At 40.4% G+C, this 15965-nt stretch overlaps 1 long non-coding RNA gene across 1 annotated transcript; it reads left to right on the plus strand.

The window, feature by feature from the left end:
• Positions 1-1290: 1290 nt before the first annotated feature.
• Positions 1291-15539, plus strand: LOC123335202. The gene is made up of 3 exons (XR_006553590.1): positions 1291-1390; positions 2847-2965; positions 15409-15539. It is a non-coding gene; the product is annotated as an uncharacterized LOC123335202 (long non-coding RNA).
• Positions 15540-15965: the final 426 nt, after the last annotated feature.

Below are 15965 nucleotides of genomic sequence, written 5' to 3' on the forward strand. Positions count from 1 at the left end.
ATGTGTTACATATATACAATGGAGTGCTACTTAATCATGGAAAAGAACTAAATAATGCCATTTGCAGCAACATGAATGGATCTGAAGAGTATATTAAGTGAAGTAAGTCAGAAAGAGAAAGACAAATACCATATGATATCACTTATACGTGGAACCTAAAATATGACACAAATGAATCTACCTATGAAACAGAAACAGCCACACAGACATAGAGAACAGTCTTGTAACTGTTCTGGGGTTAGGAGAGGGATGGAGTGGGAGGTTCGGGGTAGCAGATGTCAACTTTTATAAACAGAATGGATAAACAACAAGGTCCTACTGTATAGCACAGAGAATTATATTCAGTGTCCTGTGATAAACCATAATAGAAGGGAATATAAAAGCAAAAAAAATAATAAACTGTTAGTTTGTGAGGCTTTAGAACTCCATTTTGTGATGAGATTCTTCTTATCCATGTGCATTTTCAGTTTTTTTTAACCATTATATCCTGAATCTCATTTCAGTCTCCACAGAAGCTTGAAATACAGACACATCGCTAACCCAAAAGCATACTGGAGATGAGTTCCAGCCAAGATATGAATGTTAAATGCATAAGTAGCGCCTCTACTAAAAAGTCAGTAGCTGACCCAAGGCTCCTGCTTCATCCAGGATGGGCTCTGACCTTCAAGCTGCGCAGTCAATGAGTGACAGCTGCTGAGGGCTTCCAGAAGCCCTGGAGGGACCTGGCACGTTTTACATCTAGTTAAGTTCATGAAACTACGGTGATTAGGAGTAGGGCTTTGTTTAAAAATTGTTACTAGAATGCAACAGCGTATTTTTTCCTGTTTTTGACTTTCTTTTGATGAGCTCACTTCTTAACCTTAGAAGACCAGAGAACAATATTTTTGCTGCCAGTAGATGAAATTGGTGCCACTGACAGCAATGTAAATAATGTTTATAATTTGGGGTCACAATTTTGTCTTTATACTAAATGCTTCCATTTAAAATTGTAAATGCTCCTTCAGTTTTCAAGACCTAGTTCTAATACCTCCTCCACTGAAGCCCCTAAGCAGATTAGGCTGTGTGGTTTTTGTTTCTGTTATGCTATTCTCCACACCACATTGTAATCATGTAATTTGCCTGTCTTGTTTCCCTGACTATAAATTTCTAAAATGCAGGAGACAGGGCTCTTTGCCTTTTTTGATGGATAGTAGACACCCAATAAGTGCTTAATGGAAAAACAACTATCACCATTTTGATAAAAATCCATATGATGTTTTAAGCTGTTTTCTTTCAATCAGATTGCAGTAGGATCACGAGATAATTCCATCAGAATCAGAGGATATCTTCTGGTGTAAGTCCAGGCTTTGGAGACAAGCTTCAAGGTCAGAGAAGAAGGCAGCTGGAATAGGTGAGAAAGACTAAAAATCAGTGCCTCTTTATTTCCTTATGACTTTTGTCTTCCTTATCAGTTGCTTGAAGCAATACAGAGTAACGTGGTAGACATCTGCTGTTTTTCTCCACTCTGCTGCCTTTTTCCTTCTTCTGGAAATAGCATCCTGATTTTTCTTTGGAGGAACTGTTCCATCAGATACAGGCAAGTGTGACTGCCAGTTTAGACGCCCTGCCCTCTAGCCAAGGGTGGGTACCTGGCTGGAGCAAAGCTGATCAGATTCTCATCTCTGGAATATGAACAAGGGACAAGAACAGCAGCCCCTGCTTTCCAGACCCCCAGTAGCCACAATTTCTGGCCCTTCGAAGCCTCTTGCCTTGACTTTCCTCTTGCTTGTTTGAGCTTCCCTGCTTGCAATAAAGCTACTCCTCTACTTCAGTTCTGCTTATGTGATAGCAGCCAACAAATGGTAACTGACAGAAACAGTGAATTGAAGATTAAAATTCTATCTGATTTATCTGAAAATCTAGCAAGAAAGAATAACCCTGGATATCTCCAATCTATCCCCAGATTCAATTTACCTCACCCAGTCCAGGTAAATAATCTGAGAAATACAAATCCTCCTTTCAAATATGCATCCTGTTTCTAAAGTAAACCAGCTGTCCCACCTACTCCCCAGGGCAGCCCCAACACCATGTTTAGTGAAGCAACCCAGTTGACTTGAAGATCCCTGCAGTACTCAACCCGAACCTGCCAGTTTGTTGCTTAAATATCCACCTACTTTGCCACAAAAACATGGGCACTTTTTCATTATTATGAGATTCCCAAATCAGCCATATGTCATTAGCACACTCCCAGTTTGTTGGTTCACCAGCAGTCACAAATGGGGAGCCTAATTATATTACTTCTTATTTAACAAGTTTAGAGTTCTTACTCTGTTCCAGGCATTATTCAAAGTGCTTTAACTCATTTAATCCTTATAAACCACCCCTGTGAGATAAGGACAAACGGGATGAGGCATAAAGGTCTTTATCAGATTGCCCCAAGTGTCAACGCCCATAAAGAGCAAAATTAGGATTAGAATCCAGTTCTAAGTCTGTGCTCTGAACCACCAAGCCAGGCTTTGGGGATGATGAGTTTATTACATGGCCAATTAAAGGGAAGGGCTAATCATATTTTAACCTGCAGCAGCTGACAGGGTCCATTGACATAGAAATAAGATTAGTGCCCACATGTCAAAAACCTAAAAACATCAAGTCAATTTAGCTTGCCCTCCAGGCCTCCTTCTTTCTTAAACTCCATGGACACAAGCCAAAACAATCCTATAGCAGTTTCCATTCATACTGAGAAAATTCTGATGCCTTAAGTAGAAGGTACCTTGCTTCTTTAACTGGCCTGAAACAGACATGTTAATTTTTTAGAAAGCTTGAAATGTAAATCTAGTCCTAAACTTTTACTCCCTATTGTAATCCAGTGTTTCACCACCTCTGGAGTGGAGGGAGATGTTACTGCACTTGTTCAATCACTCTTGTGTCCTCGGGACATGCGGCCCCTCCTCTCTCCCACAGAACTGTTAAACCACTTCTAAACCAGGTAGGTAGGTGATTTTTATCATCTTCTTGGTTTTCAAATTGCAATTAAAGCTTAGTATAGTCATGATAGTCTTATTGAATTATATATATATATATATATTTTTTTTTTTTTTTTTACTTTTTTTTTTACTTTCCTGGAAATTTTAAAAGTTTTCCAGAAGAGTATCTAAAGCAAGAATTTGCATATTGAATATTTCAATTTACCTGTGAAGCCGTAGCTCTAATAACTTCTCCCACTGATCACTAGAGTCCAAATAGATTTGGTTCAATGAACATTAAACACTCCACGCTATGCAGAACATTCTTGATATAATGACATATAAAGTGTCAGCATCAATTTTTTTAATTTTTCTTCAATCAGGGTGAAATATAACTAAAGGTTAGTAGTGGGTATCTATAGGAAGTAAAATCATAAGTGAATTCTAACTTCTTGTACTTTTCTAATTTTATATATCATCTATAAAAACCTATATTTCTTTTATAAACAAACAAAGAGTGTTAGCAAGAATATTAAGCTTTAGTGGCTTAGCCGGTAAAGAATCAGCCCGCAATGCAGAAGACCCAGGTTCGATCCCTGGGTCAGGAAGATCCCTTGGAAAAGGGAATGGCCACCCACTCCAGTATTCTTGCCTAAGGAATCCCATGGATTCAATCTACAGGCTACAGTCCATATGGTCACAAAGAGTCAGACACAACTGAGCGACTAAGCACACATATATCTTTATTATGCTTATAGTATCATATAGTATCACAGTTATATTGTGATAGGTACTTTTTTCTAATTTGTAATCAATAAGAAAAGTAAAATGAGAACACCCTGCTGTTTATTTTCAAAGTAATTGAGAAAAAGGTAAAAAAAAATCTACTACAGTAAGTGAAAAAGTAATTTTCATCCTAATTCCATAGGTATATTCAGACTCTGCTGCTAAGTCGCTTCAGTCATGTCTGACTCTGTGTGACCCCAGAGATGGCAGCCCACCAGGCTCCCCCGTCCCTGGGATTCTCCAGGCAAGAACACTGGAGTGGGTTGCCATTTCCTTCTCCAGTGCATGAAAGTGAAAAGTGAAAGTGAAGTCGCTCAGTCATGTCCGACTCTTAGCGACCCCATGGACTGCAGCCTACCAGGCTCCTCCGTCCATGGAATTTTCCAGGCAAGAGTACTGGAGTGGGGTGCCATTGCCTTCTCCGATTCAGACTCGAAGAGAATCCTTTTTGCCTAGGAAAGCAGTTGAGTGTCAGAGGGCCTAAAGTGTGAATGAGATCTGCCTGCCATCTGCCCAGGGATGGTTACATCACTTCCTGTGCCTCACTTAGTGCTCTCAATTGCGACATGGAGATAATAATGTCTTGTTCACAGGGCTCTGAAGGCACCTAGGACAGGTTGTGGCACAGAAGAGCCATCCAATACAGGTCCATTTACTTATTCAACAAAAGCTTACTACAGGCCTTCTCTGTGTCAGCACTTGCAAAGCATAGGGAAAAATAAAATAAAGGATACAGTGTGTTTGAGCTTAGTCCTGTTGGACTCTTTGATACCCCATGGACTCTAGCCCCCCAGGCTCTCCTGTCCATGTAATTTTCCAGGCAGGAATACTGGAGTGGGTTGCCATTTCCTACTCCAGGGTATCTTCCTGACCCAGGGACTGAACCCACATCTCTTGCATCTCCGGCACTGGCAGGCCGATTCTTTACCACCTGGGAAGCCTGAAGACTTAGTGCCCTCAAAGAGTTCATGATCCAGAAATGCAGATAAGGAGTCAAACATTTATGAGACAGTATGGAAGAATTAGAAGTCCTTGGAATCTTTATCAAACATTTTTAATTTCTCAGTTTATTGCAGTCACTCAGTCGTGTCTGACTCTTTGGGACCCCATGGCTGCAGCACGCCAGGCTTCCCTGTCCATCACCAACTCCCAGAGCTTGCTCAAACTCATGTCCATCGAGTTGGTGATGCCATCCAACCATGTCATCCTCTGTCATCCCCTTCTCCTCCTGCCATCAATATTTTCCAGCATCAGGTTTTTTTTCTAATGAGTCAGTTGTTTGCATCAAGTGGCCAAAGTATTGGAGCTTCAGCTTCATCATCAGTCCTCCCATTGAATATGCAGGGTTGATTTCTTTTAGGGTTGACTGGTTTAATCTCCTTGCTGTCCAAGGGACTCTCAGTACTACAGTTCAAAAACATCCATTTCTACCAAACTTCACGGAGTTCCTATTTCTCCAAGTTATGGAAACTGAATCTCAATTGAATTGGGATTCTGCCATTTGTCAAGGGCAGGTTGGAAGTGGGTGAATAACAAGTCCAGGTATTTACTGAACTGTTCTCCATCTGGTCTTCAGGAGTTGGGCCATGTAGGTCAAACTGTTGATTCTGTCCATGTTCCCGGTCTAAAGTACCTTGGGGCCCAACCCTGTTTAATCTCCTTGCCCCTTTACAATGCACAGGACCATTTGGTGGCTCCCACACCACACAGGGCCCCAGGAGATACAGCAAAGCCAGGCTCAGCCCTTCTCCACCCATGCCCCTCTCTGATGGAGCACAGGAGTCACCCTCTGCTCCCACACCTTGCCACACTGTTGAGCCTCTGTGAGCCCCCTCAGGCCTGGGCACCTGGGTACTGTGCACGGCCATGTCCACTCTGGGTTCTTCCCATCTCGCTGGGCACTCTCGAGGAAAAGAAACGTGGTTTCCCTCTGGGCTCAGATTCTTCATGCCCCTGGGGTATTTCTGTCACTCTCCTTAGTCCTGTGCTGAGCTCAAGGAAAGGACCAGGCGAGAGGACCAGGCAGAGGGCTTCACTCCTCTGTTGGAGGCCACAATGTCTCCTCACCCCTGGCACCCTCCTGTCCAGAGTGCTTTCTCCCTTCTGGCGCATCGGAGCTTTAGTTGCTCAGCATGTGTTCTCCTGGTGGTGCGTTTATCTGCGTACACATACCTTCTCCTCTCTGAAGGGCCCAGACTTTTGACTGACACTTAAAATCCAAGAAATGACTGTGTCATCTCATCCTTGATGCATCAAAGATGCAAAACCAAGGCTGAGTCTGGGGTGACAAATAAAAGCTATCAGGTAATAATTAAAAACCCTTCAGTTCAGTTCAGTCATGTCCAACTCTTTGCAACCCCATGAACCGCAGCACGCCAGGCCTCCCTGTCCATCACCAACTCCCGGAGTTTAGTCAAACTCATGTCCATTGAGTCAGTGATGCCTTCCAACCATTCATCCTCTGTCATCCCCTTCTCCTTCTGCCCTCAATCTTTCCCAGCATCAGGGTCTTTTCCAATGAGTCAGCTCTTCACATCAGGTGGCCAAAGTATTGGATTTTCAGCTTCAGCATCAGTCCTTCCAATGAATATTCAGGACTGATCTCCTTTAGGATGGACTGGTTGGATCTCCTTATCCCACAATGTAATGCAGAGGCCAAGATAGTTCAAAGGGATAGAGAGCCTAACTGAGCTGGGGCACCCAGGGAGGGCTTCACAGTGAAAACCCAGCTGGAGCTAAGTCTACGAGGATGAGTCAGGGCTCAGCTACACAGTCAGATGGGGGAAGGTCATTCCACACAGAGGGAACAACATGTGCAAAGTGACATTGTTTATGAGTCAGGTTTTAAACTTCTCTCTCAGAATTGCCTAAGTCATATAAATCATACCTCATTTTGAGACTGGAATAAGCACAGACAAAATTGTTTGGGCTGGAAGTTACTTTAGGAATCATCTATCTAATCCCTGCATATAACTGGTAAGGACACTGAGGCCCAAAATGATGACTTTCAACCCAACGTTCAAAAACAAATGAGACTAAATTCAACCTCCTGCTTCTACCTGAGAGTAAGCAGGAACTCTTATTCTCAATTTACCTTCCCAACCATCTTCTCTGAGCCAAAATTAAGCATCAATTATGTCAATACTTATGACAAGTTTAGAAGTGAGTTCTTCTTTATCAAAGTTGAGGGGAATAAAGGTATTCTCCGGTAATAGCATTGATACTTCTAAAAGATAAGGTTCTGGCTTCCAAGAAATAATCCCAACAAGAAAATTATAGAGACCATTTTTTATGCTGATGTCAGAATGCTGTACTTGTATTAGCACCCGTAATATGTATATCTTCAATATCTCTTTATTTATATCTGTATTTATACCAATTTTACAGATGAGGAAACTAAGGTACAGATAGTTAAGTAACTTGCCCCTAGGTTAGTAAGTGGTAGGCAGGTAGTCGTGGATAGTAAAACTCCAGTATTCATGCTTTAATCACTACAATACCACATTTATCTTCATGAGATTATTCAGCATGCAAATATATTTACAAACATACTTGCACAAACACACGTCTTTACAATGCATTAGGGCTTGTTTTTTAAAAGACTAGAAATAACCTAAGTACCTATTAGTAGGGGGCTAATTTAATAAATTACAACACATCCTCATCATACAGCCAGTAAAAGAATGGGATAAAACTATGTGTGCAGATATAGACCAGTTTCCAAGAAGCAAAACATAGTTAAGTTAAAAGTGAAAAAACGAGAATAAACACAAGGTATATACAATATTTCCTATTTGGGTTTTTAAGAGGGACTATATAAATAATATTTAAATTTGATTATATAGAGAGTGTTTCCATAGGGCACAAGCAAGAAATTAGTAATGGTTGCTTCTGAGAAAAATAGAGACAAAGGCACTGGGGTTGTAGAATGGGAAGGAAATTTGTTTTTGACTGTACACCTTTTTCTAATGCTTGCATTTTTACCATGTACAAATAAGATTTATTCAGATCCTACAAGCTAATTGACTTTTTTTTAATGATCAGTAATACGATTCCTTAAATCATAAAATAACTATTCAAGCTTAAGTTTTTAAACACTCAAATTATCATGTTTGTATTTACCCACAAAACAGCACTTCGTAAAGACTAGCCTTTTTAACTCCTTGCCAGGGTATTGATTCATTTCTGACTCACAAAAGAAAATAAAGAAATAGCCAGATGTGTAACTAGCCTGATGCCAGTTGGAATGTGGGAGCTTAGGGCAAGGGACGTGGGTAGGGAATGCAGGGAAGGGAAGGGAGAGAAGGGGAGGGGAAGAGTGGAGGCACCCAAGAGGTAATTCCTAGTGCTGTTGAGATCCCTGTATTGTGAAGCTCCATTCCTATCATTCATGACTGAGACTCAAACTTCAGAATGCATGAGTTACAAGACATGAAAATATTCTTCTAAATGGACTCTTAAAACCACATGCTGCCATCAATACCCACAAGGCAAATCATGCTTCGAGACTGGCCCTGATATAAAATGCCCCATCTCCTCCCACACTGTTCTTTTGCTTGTTTATTTCATTTTGTTCTATATCTACTGATTAAAATTTTATAAGCTCAATCAAGTGTTCCTGAAATTTTATTAATACTTCTGTCTTTAACACATATCAAGTTCCCCTTAGTTAAGAAGATGTGTATTTGGGTAGAAGTTGGAGTGACCTGAGGGAGAAAGAGAGTGTAGGGACTGAATGTTTGCATCCCCTCAAAATTTGTGTGTTGAAGCCGTAACCTTTGTTGGATGTGGTAATATGTGGACATGGAGCCTGTGGGAGGTAATTAGGGTGGGATGAGGTCATAAGGGTGGAGCTCTATGATGGGGTTAATGCCTGTATAAGAGTCTCCAGAGGTGTCTCTCTCTCTCAGAGGACACAGTGAGGAAGTGGAATAGTTTCCTCATGGTACAAAGAGTTACTACAGTTAAAATGTAGTGTGATGCTTTCAGATAAATCTCACCTAAGAAAAAAGTGTTCTAGTGTTCCTGGCCTGAAGATCACTTCAGAATAGACAGTCAAGTGTCCAGAGATCAAAGTGTACTGTTCCTCAGAGAAGCTATTAAACAGAAAAAAATAAGCTGCTGAACTGTCATAGACAGTGCACATTCAAATAAATACAACTGGCAAAAACAATAAAAGGAAATCCACAAAGGAAAATGTTCATTCCAGTAATAATCAAAGAAATGCAAATTAAAACAAAGAAATGATAACAACATCCAACATATGTAACACTGTCAAGGATGTCATATGGTCATGTTACATAAACAATTCAGAAAACAACATGTCATGTTATACAGCAAGAACCATAAAGATGTTTATAATCACAATCATTTGTGGGAATTTAATTATGAGAAAAAATTGAACACTAATAAAATAAATACCTACAAACAAGAAGATGCTCAATGCAATGTTATCTATAACACACATCTAATTGCCAAAATAAAGCTATCTAAAGGTTGAACAGTAGAAGTTAGCAAATTAAGATAGATAATATGAAATATTATGCAATCATTTAAAATAGTAACTGTTAGTCCAGGTTCGATGCACGATACTGGATGCTTGGGGCTGGTGCACTGGGACGACCCAAAGGGATGGTATGGGGAGGAAGGAGGGAGGAGGGTTCAGGATAGGGAACACAGGTATACCTGTGGCAGATTCATGTTGATATATGGCAAAACCAATACAATATTGTAAAGTTAAAAAATAAAATTTTAAAAAAATAAATAAATTTTAAAAAACTGGAAATTTTAACAGTGAGAGACAGAATATTATATTTAAAAAGCATAATATAAAATAGTGGGGTTGAAAATATAAAACACATAGGCTTATGAAAAGAACTATAGAAACTATTATGCAAAAATATGTATTGTTAAATGGGAAAATGTGATTATGAATTGTCTTTAAATGTGTGTTTATATTGTTGGTGACCTTTATTAAAAATCACAGGGATTTATGATTCAAAAGTTTCAAAGTGTAATCGAAATACAAAGGAAAAAATAACCTACTTTCCAAAACACAACAAGCTTCAATTACTGAACTTGATATGTATCTCTTTCTTTTTCCTTTGTCTTAAAGAATTCATTGAATATTTTTATGGTGCAGTAAATTCTCATGACATGGCATATGCTTTCAACCACAGAAACTGACTTCCTAAAACCCTGCTCTAAATTCTGTAGCTACTAATTACTCAACTTCAGCAACCCATTATGGTAAGGATGGCTCCAAACTTGTTTTCCTCACCAAAATGTTGGCTTTGATCACTGTCTTTTAATTACACAGCGAAGGACTTGAGAGCCCAACCCCAGAGCCCAAACCCTTCGTGTTATCAAGAAATGCCTCTTTATTCAAAAGGAAGAGTATACATTCCAACTATTCTACTCCTTCTTAATATTTGCTTTTGTTGCCTAGAGGAAAGGAGAGGGACGTGTGTTTTCCCTTTATACTCAGGACTTTTCATCATACGTTCTTCAGAGCAATATGTTTATAGCAGGGATACTGAACACTAAAGACAGACTCAGTTCTGAACAGAAAGGTGACAGTCTGACAAAAAGTTCTTTGACATTTTTCTTTACATTTTTATTCTCAGCCTTTTGCCTCAGGGTTCAAATTTGTGGTTTCCAACTCTGAAAAAGTAATCCTGGAACAGCTGGCCCTATAGTGAAAACAAACCATCCTGACCTAGGGCGTGGTTCCCCAGAAAGAGACGAGCTACCCAGCGGACAGTGGACGTTCAGTCTCGAGCTGGGGAAGGAACAGGGCACCCAGACAGCGTCACTTCTTGCAAGACAGGAAGGCAAGAAGCCAAGGAGAGAAATAAGATGAAGTTCTTTTAGCCTGTTTTCAACATAGATGTTCAAACCAAGCAGATTTAATGTGACAAACTCCCAAGAGGAAAAAAATTCTTTTTAAGAGTTTTGTTCACATAGAAATGAGACAGTGTTTCATTCACTCACCTTGAAGGGATCCTTTAACCCATGAAATAAACATTCAGGCACTTGCCCAGAGGATAAAGCAATCTGGTAGTGGGCTTAAAAGCAATCCTTCCAAAAACCAATAGCTCTCTGCCTCTTTCTTACACATGGCTCAAAATCTTCCCCTTTGCCTAGTAAAACTCAATACTTTGAAAATTTTATTTCTTCTTCTTTTCCATATTTTTTTCTTTAGTTTAGGCTGAATGGTAATTGCTTTTATTCTCTTGGCTTGGTCAATTAGTTGGCTGGTCGTGGAAGTAGAATACACGCAGAACTGGAAATCTGAAAAAACTGTGTTCAAGTCCCCATTCAGTCACTAAATATATAATTATTGACAAGCCAAATACTTTTTTAGGCCTTTATTTCCTCTTCTGTAAGATAAGAAGGGTGGACTGCATGATTGCTAGGATACCATCAAACTTAAAATGTTCTGTAACTAAGAGGAAAAAAATATAGATGATGCCAAGAAATCCTGGAGGAAATTTAAAACTTCAAATTTTGTCAACCTTAAAAGCAGACAGAAAGTATAGCAGAGGTGAGGCAAACCTTACATTTCATCTTCTCCTGACTTGATTTCTCAGAATTGAATTATCTCATGGAAGGTACTACTCAGACCTAAAAGACATATAGATCCAAACAAAGCTCTAAAAATAAAAGATGAGCCTATGTTAGGAAGAGGTGACTAGGAGCCAGTGAAGAAATTCCTGCAGTAAGAATTTCTTTCATTCTTTAAGACCAAAGCAAACAAGTAGAAAGGAAAAGTTCAGGTGCCCGTTTCATTGCAGCTTTTCCTCCTGGCAGATCACTTTTTAGGGATTAGTTCTCATTTCCCCGACTCTGCAGCCTAAAGGAAAAGCTAACCTGAGCCAATTTATTTTCTAACGCTGCACTCCATGGAGGGGTAAGTCACAGTCAAGTTGGAATTGAGGAACATGCAACCGAGATAAAGCGAGAGCAAGCATAGCATAATCCAGAAATAACTTCCAAATCCTAAACTATTAAACAGTTTCAACTCCCATCTTATTCACAAAACTCTTCCTCATAGAAATGATAGTAAGTCATTAAATTTGCTGCTGTGACCTCTGTCCTTTTTTCTCTTTCATCTCAAAACCACGGTACTGAGAGTTAAACCTATGTCTTCTCACTGGCCATTTTATAGTCAATTCGTTGGTAGCAAGTAACAGAAAATATCCATATATAATCCCAGGGATTATAGCCTGCCAGTCTCCTCTGTCCATGGGATTGCCCAGGCAAGAATACTAGAGTAGATTGCTTCTTCCTTCTCCTGGGGATCTTCCCAACTCAGGGATCGAACCCAAGTCTCCTGCACCAAGACCAGGTGGCTTAAACAATAGGAATTTACTTTTCAGAGTCAGGAGTCTGAGAAGTCCAAGATCAAAGCACTGGCCAATTCATTTCCTAGGTGAGGTCTCTCTTCCTGGCCTGCAGACAGTCACCATCTCACTATGTCCTCACATGGCAGGGAGAGAAGAAAGCAAGCTCTCTGGTGTTTCTTCTTATGAAGACACTAATCTCATCATGAAAGTCTCACCTGTACGACGTGTGTTTTCCTAGAGTGTGCCAGGAGTGGTTTGAGATGTTTTCATGCATGATCTTGCATATGTGTGTGCGTGCTCAGTCCTGTCTGACTCTCTGCAACCCCACAGCTGTAGCCCACCCAGCCCCTCTGTCCATGGGATTGTCCCAGCAAGAATACCAGAGTGGCTTTATCAGAGAAATGCAAATCAAAACTACAATGAAGTACCATCTCATGCCAGTCAGAATGGCTGCCATCGAAGTCTACAAACAATAAATGCTGGAAAGGGTGTGGAGAAAAGGGAACCCTCTTACACTGTTGGTGGGAATGCAAACTAGTACAGCCACTATGAGAACAGTGTGGAGTTTCCTTAAAAAACTGGAAACAGAACTGCCATATGACCCAGCAGTCCCACTTCTGGGCATACACACCGAGGAAACCAGAATTGAAAGAGACACGTGTATCCCAATGTTCATCGAAGCACTGTTTATAATAGCCAGGACATGGAAGCAACCTAGATTTCCATCGGCAGACGAATGGATAAGGAAGTTGTGGTACATATACATATACAGTGGAATATTACTCAGCTATAAAAAAGAATGCATTTGAGTCAGACTTAATGAGGTGGATGAAACTGAAGCCTATTATACAGAGTGAAGTAAGTCAGAAAGAAAAACAACAATACAGTACATTAACGCACATATACGGAATTTAGAAAGACGGTAACGATGATCCTATATGCAAGGCAGCAAAAGAGACACAGATGTAAAGAACAGAATTTTGGACTCTGTGGGAGAAGGTGAGGGTGGGATGATTTGGGAGAATAGCATTGAAATATGTATATTGCCATATGTGAAATAGATGACCAGTACAACTTTGATGCATGAAACAGGCACTCAAAGCTGGTACACTGGGACAACCCAGAGGGATGGGGTGGGGAAGGAGATGGGAGGGGGCTTCAGGATGGGGGGACACATGTACACTCATGGCTGATTCACGTTGATGTATCGGAAAAACCACCACAATATTGTAAAGTAATTAGCCTCCAATTAAAATAAATAAATTAAAAAAAAAAAAAGAATACTGGAGTGAGTTGCCATTTCCTCCTCCAGGGGATCTTCCCGACCCAGGGATTGAACCCATGTTTCCTGCATTGCAGGCGGGTTCTTTACCACTGAGCTGTCAAGGAAGCCTTTTATGACTTGATTGAAACTTAATTATCTCCCAAAGGCCCCATCTCCCAACAAAATCACACCAGAGGTCAGGGCATCAATATACGAATTTGGGGAGCACAATCCAGCCCAGAGAACTACACAACCTACAGAAGAAATAAGTTTATTAAAAAATACTGAATAGCTCACAGAAACAAAAAGAATTCTAAAGAACCAACAGGGTAGCTGAGGGTGGGTAGGCAACATGAGTCAAGAGTTAGTTCATTCATGACGTTAATACTAGAAAGAATTAGTTCTAACAAAGTTTTCAGTCTTCGAGTCTCTCCATGCAAGATACAAAAAAATCAGAGAGAATGTGATTATCCTAGCTTTAGTCCTGAGGCAGGGTAACTTGGTTAATACTTATAAGGACACATCATAGAATAGACTGGGGCAGCAGATAGGAACAGGAGAACTAATTCTCCAGAAAAGAGAGAGATGAATACAAGTAGCCGAAGAGCAACAAATATCCAGTGTTCTCTGTTCAGTAGAGACTTACAAGAAACCTGGGTTTCAATGCTGGCTCATTAACTGGTCATTTTAGGCAAATTTATTAGACTTACCAAACCTCAGGTTTTGCATCACGCAAAGGGAAAAAGTAATATCTGTCTAATGGCAACACTGTGTCGACTAAGTAAGTTATTCACAGAGCAACTAATGTGTCCTAAATCCTCAATAAATGTTAGATCCCTTCCTTCTCATTCTTAAATATGGCAGGAGAGCTGCTGATTCACTGTTTTAGTCTGTACACACATGCTGCTGCTGCTTAGTCACTCAGTCATGTCTGACTCTTTGTGACCCCATGGACTATAGCCCTCCAGGCTCCTCTGTCCATGGGATTTTTCAGGCAAGGACACTGGAGTGGGTTGCCATTTTCTTCTCCAGGGGATCTCCCCAACCCAGGGATCAAACTTGTGTCTCCTGCTTGGCGGGTGGATTCTTCACCACTGAGCCACCTCAGAAGCCAGGTTATTTTTTAAATTACAAAATAAAATACAACTTGTACTATGTGGACATGTTATACTGTTACAAGTGTTTTGCATATTAGCCAATTATGAGAAATCAAAGGGATAACAGGCTGAGTCAGACTTAAATGAATAACTTTTGGTAAATCTCGGGTTAAGGTAAGAAGGCCAAGCTTTGACCTCTGAGGCATGGAGAATAAACAGTCTCAGTGACAATATTGCTCATCATTTCTGAGTCAAAAATGAGCCTTCTGTTTGTTAAACACAGTGGACATGTTCCCTATTAAAGCTTCCAGCCAAGCGGCTCAGATCCAGGAATTTAACTGGGATTTCTGATCTTTGAACTCTTGAAATTATATGTGAAATTGGTTGTGTGTTTGTGTGTGTTCATGCATACATGTAGGTCGAAAACCACTGCTTTAACCAAAGAGAGAGCAAATAAACCCCTATGAGCCACTCCAAAGAGCAACAGCCACTTTCAAATTCTCTTCCCTTAAAAGAGTGGATATATGTAAACGTATGACTGATTCATTTTGCGGTATAGCAAGAAATGAACACAACATTGTAAAGCAACTATACTCTAATAAAAATTCATTTAAAATTGGAAATTTAAATTTTTGGAGAAGGCAATGGCACCCCACTCCGTACTCTTGCCTGGAAAATCCCATGGACAGAGGAGCCTGATAGGCTGCAGTCCATGCGGTCGCTAAGAGTCGGACACGACTGAAGCGACCTCCCTTTCACGTTTCACTTTCATGCATTGGAGAAGGAAATGGCAACCCACTCCAATGCTCTTGCCTGGAGAATCCCAGGGATGGGGAGCCTGGTGGGATGACGTCTATGGGGTCGCACAGAGTCGGACACAATTTCATTTAAAATTGGAAATTTAAATTTTAAACCCCCCAAATAAATTAATTAATTAAAAATTGTAAAAAATAATGTTTCTTCCCTTTCAGGTGGACTCAAATATTCATGATCCTACAGTGTATCCCACTAACATCTACAAGAAAAGAAGCAACAAGTGCCTAATACACCAGAAAGTACAGTTATGCCAGAGACAACGCTTATTAACTTCATTTTAGCCATGGAACTTGTTGCAATAAATGTCTTCCCTGAAACTCAGTATGTAAAACAGATTTTCTAAACAAATAAGTTCTACAGGCAGTTTACGTCTTCACAGAAAAGACTTTTCTTGTTTTGCGGAAAACATGAAGCATCCATTGTTGTCGTTGTTCAGTGGCTAAGTGGTGTCTGACTCTTTGTGACCCCATGGACTGCAGCACACCAGGCTTCCTTGTCCTTCACTATCTCCTGGAGTTTGCTCAAACTTGTGTCCATTGAGTCAGCAATACCATCCAACCATCTCATCCTCTGTCATCCCCTTCTCCTCCTGCCTTCAGTCTTTCCCAGCATCAGGGTCTTTTTCAATCTTCACATCAGGTGGCCAAAGTATTAGAGCTGCAGCTTCAGCATCAGTCCTTCCAGTAAATATTTAGGATTGATTTCCTTTAGG

This window comes from Bubalus bubalis, chromosome 9 (assembly GCF_019923935.1).
Source record: "Bubalus bubalis isolate 160015118507 breed Murrah chromosome 9, NDDB_SH_1, whole genome shotgun sequence".
In the NCBI taxonomy this organism is placed as follows: Eukaryota; Metazoa; Chordata; class Mammalia; order Artiodactyla; family Bovidae; genus Bubalus; species Bubalus bubalis.